We start from the raw sequence: 11468 nt of genomic DNA, 5'->3' as shown, positions 1-11468 counted from the left end.
CCTATTTTTAAAAAGTCAACAGAAGCGATTTTTGTGAAAAATGACATGATTAATGATATAGATGACATGCAACCTGATTGATCATTAAAAATAACTTGTAACACATATAAGAATGTGTTTTAATCATCATCAACTCGACAATCTATAGTATAGACACGAATCGGAACCGAAAGTCTTGTAAAACGATTATTTCGTAGACTATCGATTCGGATTCGTACATGCATGTTCAAGATCTGTATTGGAAAGTATTTTTGACTATTTTTATTTTAGTTAAACTTTCTGAAATTTTCTTTGATTGAGTCTATGCTTAGCCTATTCGAATGCTTGTTTCCGGTTTATGCATAAAGTTGACTATTTTGCCCTTTTTGATTTAAAACGGGATTTTTGGAAAAGTGAAAGGATAGAAACCTTTATTTTTATTATATAAACTTGCACCGAAAGTTTCGGATCAGTTGGTGGTCCAGATTGTGTGTTATGGCCATTAGCGTAAAACTATATTATAAATTTACATAAACGGTCCTTTTTGCGTAGAACCCGTTTCTGGCCACGTTTTGGTACAAAACTTTTTACCAACTGATGTATTATAATATTCTGGGAATTTTGATGATTTTTAATTAATTTTTGGCTGAACGGATCCTAGGTCGCCTAGTCAATTCGGCTTATGTCGGTTTTGACCGTTTTAGCCATAAAATGAGTTTTACACATCCTTTTGACCCGAAACCTTTTTCTACTGATTTTATATGATGAATAAATTATTTTAAGTATTCTGGAAATATAAAAATCTCAGATTTAATTTGAAAACCCGAAAACGCCCTTGAATCGCATATTTAGCGTTTTAAGCGCATAGTAAGCGTTATACTTGTTTTAAACCTACAAGACTTATACCTACTAATGTAAATTACATATTTTCATATAATAACAGTAAGTATAATATTTTGAACTCAGGTTTCCAGTTTTGGCACTTTTAGCCCTTGTGAAATTACTAAAATACCCCTACGGTGCATAGTTTGGTTTTAAATGATATATTTGGTATATGGGTCATATCCTACTGATATAATATGTTATATTAAGTATATCTACTGTATGAACCAGACCCGAAACTCAGATCTCTAATTTTATCCTTTTATTATCTTTTAAATGACCAAAATGCCCTTCTAAGGCATAAATTGGGTTTAAAACTATTCCGGGCAATATAGAACATAACTTACTGATATGATATCATGTTCTAAGCATATTAATTCAGGGAACTTGCATTTGAATCTTTTGGCTACCCGTATCGCCCTTTTCGCGTTCGGTTCGGTTTACGTAACTAGTTTGCGTAAATTGACCGAACCGGGTCAAACGATATCATTTTTATTTCAAAATCCAGAATGTATTTAGTATACCCATATTATACAAGTATTCAAACTTGTCGGGTCTAAATCACATTCTATCCGGTCTTTCGCTTAATCGTGCGTAAACCGTATCATTCCTAAAACTAACCGGTCAAAGCTTAGGCTTAAATAAAAGACCCGTTAGGAATCTAATAGGTTAATTATAAACCTTTGTTCCAGATTAGGAGGCCCGGTAAAAGCTACCACCACTTATCGTTTGTGACTTATACTTGCTCAGGTAAATACATTTTGACTTATTTTCCCTATACGGGCTTGGGGTACGGTATTTAAAATACCGCTTGATCGGGCGCACAAGTCCTGCGCCTTATAGGTGTACAGTCTTGAATAGCTTGTGCGACTTCGTTTAAACAGTTTTGTCTTACTTAAAGGCTTTGGGGGGTTATTGACCGTGTCCCGGATATCCTTGGCATTATCTTACGAGATGGCCACGACCAGAGCACGGGGTGTAGGCGTACACCCGTCGTGTATAACTCTTTGATGTGGTGTGTCAATTAAATCTCTAGCCCGGACAGTAGATCCCGGGCCACCAGAGATATAAGTGCATGTAATTCGTTCACAAGTTTATATTATATAAATATCCCAAGTTAATAAAAATATTTATGCCTTGTGCATTTAAATCAATTTTCAATCATTTTCAAAATGAGTCAGTCGATTTGTATTTACCAGTGTAAACTGACGTATTTTCCCAAAAGATTAAGTGCAGGTACTATACGGAAATAGGCTGGCTGTTTCCTAAAGAGCGTCCACAATAGTCTCGCAAACTCGGACGACATATATCTGTTGAACTATTTTATTCTTATTTTATTTGATCCGCCTGTGGATCCATTTCAACGACTGTGATATTTATTATTGCACTTTAATTAAAGTTGAAATGTTTCTATTCTGCTTCCGCTGTGCATTATTATATTGTGTTGATTGTCTATGACGATGCCAACTACGTCACTGTACCCCACACCGGGCCCACCGGTGACACGTGGAAAACGGGGGTGTGACAGGAGGGGTAAACCCTAGTCGGTAATATCTAAACAGTTTTACATGTATATCGAATTTTGACGAACGACCAACTCAGCAAGCCTACAAACACATGGGGCTACCCTATGGTAGGGTAGCACCCCTCGCGCCACGCGACGACCCCTCGCGCCACGCGAGGGAGTCGGTTTTTCAGATATAAGTAGGGGAGTTTGGCACTTGAATTCTGGTGTTCGTTCGACGTTCAAATTCCATTTGTACACTGAGATATCGCTTAATTACTAAAAACACACACAAATCACTAAACACTGCCGCGATAAACAGGGTAATAACTCGATTGCTATTACGATTCAATGTCCGATCGATTGAAACTATCCAACGGATGTTTAAGTGCTGCTCAAATTGGGTTTATACTTTGTCATTCGTCGTTAATTCGATGAATGTTTAAGTATCGCACTTTGTCATTTGTTGTGAGGGTTTAATCTCATGAGTTGTCGTAAATGCTGTATTAGTTACTAACCGGTATGTGGGGTTTTGTATACATTACTTATTATACGTCACCATTGGACAACGGGTTAGCCAAGGGGTGATATGACCATAGTCACAGACACCATTGGACAACGAGATAGCCAATAGGTGGTCGAGTGACAAATACCGTGGGTATATAGTTGACATGTATAAACATTGTAATCGCTCTTAATATTATAAATTAAAATAAAAGTATTATTTTAGACAAAAATAATGATTCACTCAGTATTTCCCCGCTGATAAAACCTTTTTCAAACATGTTTCAGGTGATCTGTTGTGATCCAGGAAAAGTGCCGTGAAGCACTACAAGCTTAAGGAAGTGGCTCAATATAAATAAATGAAGAAACATGTTTTGTAAAATAAAGATTTCCCAGTGAAATCACTTTATTGTAAATTACAGGGTTCATTCCGAATTATGAAATAAACAAGCATTTTAAGTTTTAAAAAGATCCTGATAGACGTCTTCCGCTGTCATATAAATTAAATACCACGGGGTTCCTGTCCCGCGGCTCTTGACCGGGTCAAACCGGGGCTAGGGTCGTGACAGGAAAAGGTGGTATCAGAGCCACTGATTTAAGCCTATTAAGTATTCAGTAAAATACTTAATTTTACTAATTGCCATTTTGTGATTATATGTTTTATTATTTAAATATTTGTTTACAGTATGGGTAAGCAAAGACTTTCGGATATCTATCGTCAATTAGATAGTACACCAAAAGAAAAGGGAAAAGTCAGGAGAAAGGAAAGAAATCACAATTAAAGGAAGTGAGGTTTAATCAGGAAACCCAGAAAATAGGCAATAATCCACCATGGGAAGATAAATTAGATGAAAAATGGGTAGATCTCTATATGTTAGCCACGGTAGCAGTAAATACCAACCTTTAAAAACTATCAGTACCCTGACCCAGTATTAGCACCTATATTACCTACAAGCTAGAAGCTCTAAAGAAAAGTTTACCCAGTAAATAAATAAATAAACCCTAGTATGTTTTAATTTTCAGTTGCCCTTTGTATTAAATTAGTCACACGGTACGCAATAATACTTAAATGTTTATCTGTGAAATTTTGTTATAAAATTTTAACTTAGCATTTTGTGTGCATTTTGCATATATGCTAAATAGCATGAATGAGTTATCTGAAGCCCTTCAGAATCTCAATCTCTATCCTGTACCAATAGAAGTTTCCAAAGACTTTACTGGTTACATTGCCGATGTGGAGGAACCTATGGAATTTCAAGCTCCACCTCCGGAGAAATCAAAGCCTAAGAAAAGAAGAAGATATGTAAGATGGAGGAAAGTACGCAGGAGGAAACCAGCAACTAGGAAAATTCCCAAAATAGAGAATCCTATGGATAAAGGAAAAGGGATCGAGATCGGAGAAAGTTCTAGGCCAGCAGAGATAGAAATCGGAGAAAATTCTAGGCAAACAAGAATAGAAATTGGGGAAAGTTCTAAGCAAACTGAAGAATTTCCATTTCAGGAGGAATTAGATCATCTACTAGCAAGCTGTGATATCATTAGACCTATCACCAACAATCTCTACCCTTATCCTGCTGAAACCCAACTCCCAATAAATTTAGAACCAGCTATTCCAGACCCTCTGATCCACACCCAACCTTTAGGAGAAATGGACGAGTGGTGGACTAACGACTGGCAGTTTCAAAACCTTCTTAATAACCCTTATACCTTTTTCCCTCAGTTCGACCCAGAACCTATACCAAACCCACCGATGAGTAATGAAAACTTAGCTGAACTCCGCCATTTTGGTGAGGAGCTGATAGGTGCAGGGAATAGGATCCGGGAAGTGGGAGAACAAATCTCCTGGAAGTACGACGAGAGGGAATGTCACTTCTAAAAATGCCACCTGACAAAGGAATAGTGGGGTTGGGAGGCTGTGTTTGTATAATAACAGTAGTAATGAAAATATAACTCTGTAAAATAGCTTAAAATAAAAACTTTTGTAAAACAACAAGTGTGTACGGATGCCTAATATAATCTATAAAAATGGAAGTCGAGAAATCGACAATTTTGGCTATATGTGTGTTATAAAAGTTGGTGTGATTATGTGCAATTGTTTTGTTATATTTAATTATCGATTATTTGACACTAATAATTTACACATATAATAATTACCAGATGGAGAACGCTGGTAATGAACCAGTTAATGAAGTGAATCAATCTGAGCAATATCAGGAAAATCAATTTATGACCAGGCAAGATATCGAGAATATCGTTCCTCAAGGGATAGCCAATGCTATTCCAGCAATCCTGGCTGCTGCCCAGAAACCTGTTGAACCTCAACAAATTATTCCTAGTAAACGTACTCAAGAACATAACTGAATTAATAGCATAAACGGAGGCGGCAACCATACTAATCACGATAATGATCCACGGCAGGCCCCACTCCCTAAGAAAATAAAAGCTGCAACACCTGGTTGCACTTACAAAGAATTTCTTGCTTGTAAACCAGCTGAATTTGCAGGCAATGAAGGGGCGACTACGACACTGCGTTGCTTAGAGAAAACCGAAGCAGTAATTATGATAAGTAAATGTGCTGAAGAAGACAAGGTTATGTATGGTTCGCATCTTTTTAAAGAAGGGGCGCTAAAATGGTGGAATACAGTACTTCAAGCCAAAGGCAGGAATATGGCCTATGCCATGAATTGGGAAGAATTTAAACAGCTAATGGAAAGAAAATTCTGTCCCGAATATGAAAAGGAACAAATGGCAAATAAATTCCTGAGCCATCGTAGGATGAGTGTAGATTGTCGAGGATATACTTCAACATTCTTCGAGTATGCGAGAGTGGTACCAACTCTGGCTTTGCCAGAACCGGTGCTTATTTCCCGTTATATCTGGGGATTGATTGGCGAAATCCGTAATATCGTTAAAGCTGCGAGACCTCGCACTATAGACGATGCGGTAGAACTAGCTAACACCCTAACTGACGAACTGGTACGTACAAGAGAAGAAAATCGGAAGAAGGAATTGGCTCAGAAAATTTCCCAAGGATTTCATATGGGTAATAATAGCAAGTTCAAGAAGAGGGGAACCGGGAAATCTTCCACTCCGCCTTTCTGCAAGAATTGCAGAAAGAAACATTTTGGAAAATGCAATGAAACCTGCAACTTTTGCAAAGCTATAGGACATCGCGAGGAAGATTGTAGGAAAAAGACCAGGATCTGCTATAACTGTGGAGAAACCGGGCATTTCAGAACCGAATGTCCAAAACTGGTCAAACCAGCAGACAACAAAGCTAAGACGACCGACGAAACTACTAAAAAGAATGCCATAGCATTCCAGCTGACCACTCAAGAAGCAGAACTCATTCCCGATGTGATAGCTGGTACGTTCCTGGTTCATAACGTGTATGCAAAAGTATTATTTGACTCTGGTGCAAACCAAAGTTTTATTAATACTTCATTCTGCCAAACTCTTAATTTACCATTGACCAATCTTAGGCAAATTTTTACAGTCAAAACGGCAGATGGAAATTCTGTTAACATAGATAAGGTTTTGCGAGAAGAAACGAGAGAACTCTTAAGCCATAAATTTTCCGCAAACCTGTTACCTATGAAGTTAGCCGGATTCGATGTAGTGTTAGGAATGGATTGGTTAGTAGCCAACCATGCTAGAATTCTCTGTGATAAAAATTCTGTAGAAATCTATACACCTACAGGAGAAGTAATTTCAATCACAGGAGATAAACCTCGAAAGCCACCGAAATTCATTTCAGTAATGAAGTTGGCTAGTTATTCAAGAAAACAAGAAGTAGTGTACATGATTTCAGTAATCATTAACACAAAAGTAAGGAACTCAAGGAAATCCCAGTAGTCTTACTCTGACGTATTCCCAGAAGAATTACCTGGATTACCACCCGATAGGGAAGTAGAGTTTAGGATTCATCTAATTCCTGGAACTACACCAATAGCCAAAGCACCTTACCAGCTAGCACCCACGGAAATGCTAGAATTGAAGAAGCAGTTAGATGAATTACTAAGCAAAGGATTTATACAACCTAGTTCATCCCCTTGGGGAGCACCAGTGTTGTTTATGAAAAAGAAAGACGGGTCAATGAGAATGTGTATTGATTATAGGGAATTAAATAAGGTTACAATAAAAAATCGATACCCATTACCTAGGATTGACGATCTTTTGATCAACTCCAGGGAGCTAGGTATTTTTCTAAGATAGACTTACGCTCCGGATACCATCAGTTGAAAGTACAAGAGGAAGACATACCTAAAACTGCTTTCAGAGCTAGGTATGGTCATTATGAGTTTACAGTCATGCCCTTCGGACTAACAAATGCTCCTGCAGCATTCATGGACATGATGAATCGGATTTGTAAACCATACTTGGATAAATTCGTAATTGTCTTCATCGACGATATACTTATTTATTCCAAAAGTCAGGAAGAACATTGTAAGCACCTGCATGCACTCTTAACCTTGTTAAGGAAGGAAAAGCTTTACGCCAAATTCTCGAAGTGTGAATTCTGGCTACAAGAAGTGAAATTTTTAGGGCATATGGTGAATCACGAAGGTATTCACGTAGATCCTTCTAAAATAGAAGCAATCACCAAATGGAAGGCCCCGCAAACAGCTATGGAAATTAGAAGCTTTCTAGGCTTAGCTGGATACTATAGACGATTTATTAAGGATTTTTCTAAGATAGTTGTACCCTTGACTAAACTAACCTGTAAAGCAGTTAGGTTTGAATGGGGACCTAGACAAGAAGAAGCTTTTAAGATATTAAAGCAAAAGTTGACAAATGCTCCAATTCTAGCCTTGCCAGAAGGAACTGAAGATTTTGAAGTATATTGTGATGCTTCAAAATTAGGATTAGGATGTGTGCTAATGCAACGCAAGAAGGTAATTGTGTATGCCTCCAGGAAATTGAAGAAGCACGAGGAAAATTATACGACTCATGACTTAGAATTAGGATCAATAATTTCTACCCTTAAGATCTGGAGACACTATCTTTACGGTAGTAAATTTACAGTCTATACGAATCATAAAAGTCTAAGGTATATATTTGGGCAGAAAGAGTTGAATATGAGGCAAAGAAGATGGATGGAAATCCTGAGTGGTTACGACTGTGATATCCAATATCACGAAGGAAAAGCAAACATAGTCGCTGATGCTCTAAGTCGTAAGTATCATGAAAAGCAGAAGCAAGTTCATGCTCTTAGGTTAAATCTGCAATTTGATTGATTGGAACAATTAAAGAAAATTCAAGAAACAGCAATCAAAGACGATGCTGAAGGAATGAAAGGACGAATAAAAGAGTTAGAGCAAGGAAATGATGGAATTTGGAGATTCCATAAGAAAAGAATTTGGGTACCTAAGCAGGGAGATTTAAGAGATAAAATTTTAGAAGAAGCTCATAAATCTAGGTATACCATACATCCAGGAAACAATAAGATGTACCAAGATTTAAGAAATAATTTCTGGTGGATAGGTATGAAAAAGGACATAGCTAAATATGTATCTAAGTGTCTTACTTGTTCGCAAGTAAAGGCAGAACATCAGAAACCTTCGGGACTACTACAACCGTTAGAAATGCCTGTATGGAAATGGGAACTCATAACAATGGATTTTGTTACTAAATTACCCAAAAAACAGAAAAGGTAATGATGCAATTTGGGTAATTGTAGATCGATTAACGAAATCAGCTCATTTTCTACCCATGAAAGAAACCTTTAGCATGGAAAGGTTAGCCAAGTTATGCGTAGACGAAGTAGTATCCTTACATGGAGTTCCGCTCTCCATTGTATCGGATAGGGATAGTCGTTTCACTTCCCATTTCTGGACTAGTTTTCAAGAAGCAATGGGAACCCGACTAAATTTAAGTACTGCATATCATCCACAAACAGACGGACAAAGTGAAAGGACGATACAAACTCTAGAAGACATGCTCCGAGCATGTGTAATTGATTGGTAACTTGGATAACCACTTACCCTTAATTGAATTCTCCTATAACAATAGTTATCATTCAAGCATTGAAGCTGCCCCATTTGAAGCATTGTACGGACGTAAATGTAGAACTCCAGTTTGTTGGGCAGAAATAGGAGAAAGTCAGTTATTAGGTCCTGAAATTGTGCAAGAAACCACTGACAAGATAACTCAAATCAAAGAAAGCCTGAAAACGGCTCGAGATCGTCAGAAAAACTATGCAGACAATCGCCGCAAGCCGCTAGAGTTTCAAGTCGGAGACAAAGTACTTTTGAAAGTTTCTCCTTGGAAAGGAGTAGTACGATTCGGTAAGAAAGGAAAGCTGAGTCCAAGGTACGTAGGACCATTCCCAGTAATCTAACGAATAGGACCAGTTGCCTATCGTTTACAACTACCAGAAGAATATGTTGGAGTACATGATGTGTTTCATGTATCCAACCTCAAGAAATGTCTATCTGACGAATCCCTGGTAGTACCTCTTCAAGATATAGAGGTAAATGAAAAGCTGAAATTTGTGGAGAAACCACTGCAGATAGAAGATAGAAAGATCAAGTTTCTTAAACACAAACGACTAGTACTAGTCAAAGTCAAGTGGGATTCAAAAAGAGGACCAGAATACACTTGGGAGCTAGAATCAGAAATGAAGCGAAAATATCCTCATCTATTCCAGTAAATCTCGAGGACGAGATTTTTATTAAGGTGGGGATGATGTAACAACTCTCACTAAAATTATTACTTATTATTTTAATTGTTCAATAGGAAACCCTAATTGAGAAACCCAAGTAATCCTGCATAAACCCTAAAATTTTCAGAATAATCAGAATCAGGATCAGGGCCCCTAAAACTCAGGGGGTAAACCCTAGTCGGTAATATCTAAACAGTTTTACGTGTATATCGAATTTTGACGAACGACCAACTCAGCAAGCCAACAAACACACGGGGCTACCCTATGGTAGGGTAGCACGCCTCGCGCCACGCGACGACTTCTCGCGCCACGCGAGGGAGTCGGTTTTTCAGATATAAAAAGGGGAGTTTGGCACTTGAATTCTGGTGTTCGTTCGACGTTCAAATTCCATTTGTACGCTGAGATATCGCTTAATTACTACAAACACACACAAATCACTAAACGCTGCAGCGATAAACAGGGTAATAACTCGATCGCTATTACGATTCAATATCCGATCGATTGAAACTATCCAACGGATGTTTAAGTGCTGCTCAAATTGGGTTTATACTTTGTCATTCGTCGTTAATTCGATGAATGTTTAAGTATCGCACTTTGTCATTTGTTTTGAGGGTTTAATCTCATGAGTTGTCGTAAATGTTGTATTAGTTACTAACCCAGTTCGTGTGCATTGTTATTTAAATTAGGTTAACAGGCTAATCACTAGGCTAAACTCTGCCCGCATAAATCTGCAATGTGAGTCATTCTCTTTTTACCAAATTTGCTTTCAAAATCATGTTTGTTTTCAAAGTGATAATTACAGGGATTAAGTCTTTGTAGTCTTCATTACAGCCGGTATGTGGGGTTTTGTATACATTACTTATTATCCGTCACCATTTGACAACGGGTTAGCCAAGGGGTGATATGACCATAGTCACAGACACCATTGGACAACGAGATAGCCAATAGGTGGTCGAGTGACAAATACCGTGGGTATATGGTTGACATGTATAAACATTGTAATCGCTCTTAATACTGTAAATTATAACAAAAGTATTATTTTAGACAAAAAGAATGATTCACTCAGTATTTCCCCGCTGATAAAACCATTTTTAAACATGTTTCAGGTGATCTGTTGTGATCCAGGAAAAGTGCCGTGAAGCACTACAAGCTTAAGGAAGTGACTCAATATAAATAAATGAAGAAACATGTTTTGTAAAATAAAGATATCCCAGTGAAATCACTTTATTGTAAATTACAGGGTTCATCCCGAATTATGAAATAAACAAGCATTTCAAGTTTTAAAAAGATCCTGATAGACGTCTTCCGCTGTCATATAAATTAAATACCACGGGGTTCCTGTCCCGCGGCTCTTGACCGGGTCAAACCGGGGCTAGGGGCGTGACAACGAGGGCGTGGTCAACTAATGCAGACAAACTGCAATTAATGAAGAAAGAGAAAGTGGATGGACACGGAGCCGTGTCCGGGCTTCTGTGCAGGCTATAAATAGAGGTGTTTGGTTCACTTCAAAGGCATCACTTGACAAACCACCTCTCTCACACTTCACCCACGCCCCACCACCATCACAACACCCACATCCACCACCATCATCCATCATAGAGTGTGTGTAGTAGTCTCGGGATCCAAGATTGATAGTAAGAGTTCTTGATAATCAAATGCCATGTTTGCCTAAGTCTCTTACATCACTTGGTGAAGACAATCATTTAGTGTAATACTTTTGTTTTGTTTATCTTTTCGCACTTTTTATTTGGTTTTGTATTAATGACTTTAATAACTAGTTATGTTAAAGGTGAAACTTCCTTATCATTTGTCCGTGGTGTCTTGGTGTTATTTTACTGTCTATATAAAATAAAAGATTTACACCATTCATATCTCTACGGTCTATATAAAGATATGTTGGCTACCTGGTCGGGGGTTAAGGGAATGGTTTGGTAA

This window comes from Helianthus annuus, chromosome 2, assembly GCF_002127325.2.
Source record: "Helianthus annuus cultivar XRQ/B chromosome 2, HanXRQr2.0-SUNRISE, whole genome shotgun sequence".
NCBI classification, from domain to species: domain Eukaryota; kingdom Viridiplantae; phylum Streptophyta; class Magnoliopsida; order Asterales; family Asteraceae; genus Helianthus; species Helianthus annuus.
Note: the sequence above shows the minus strand (reverse complement) of the source record.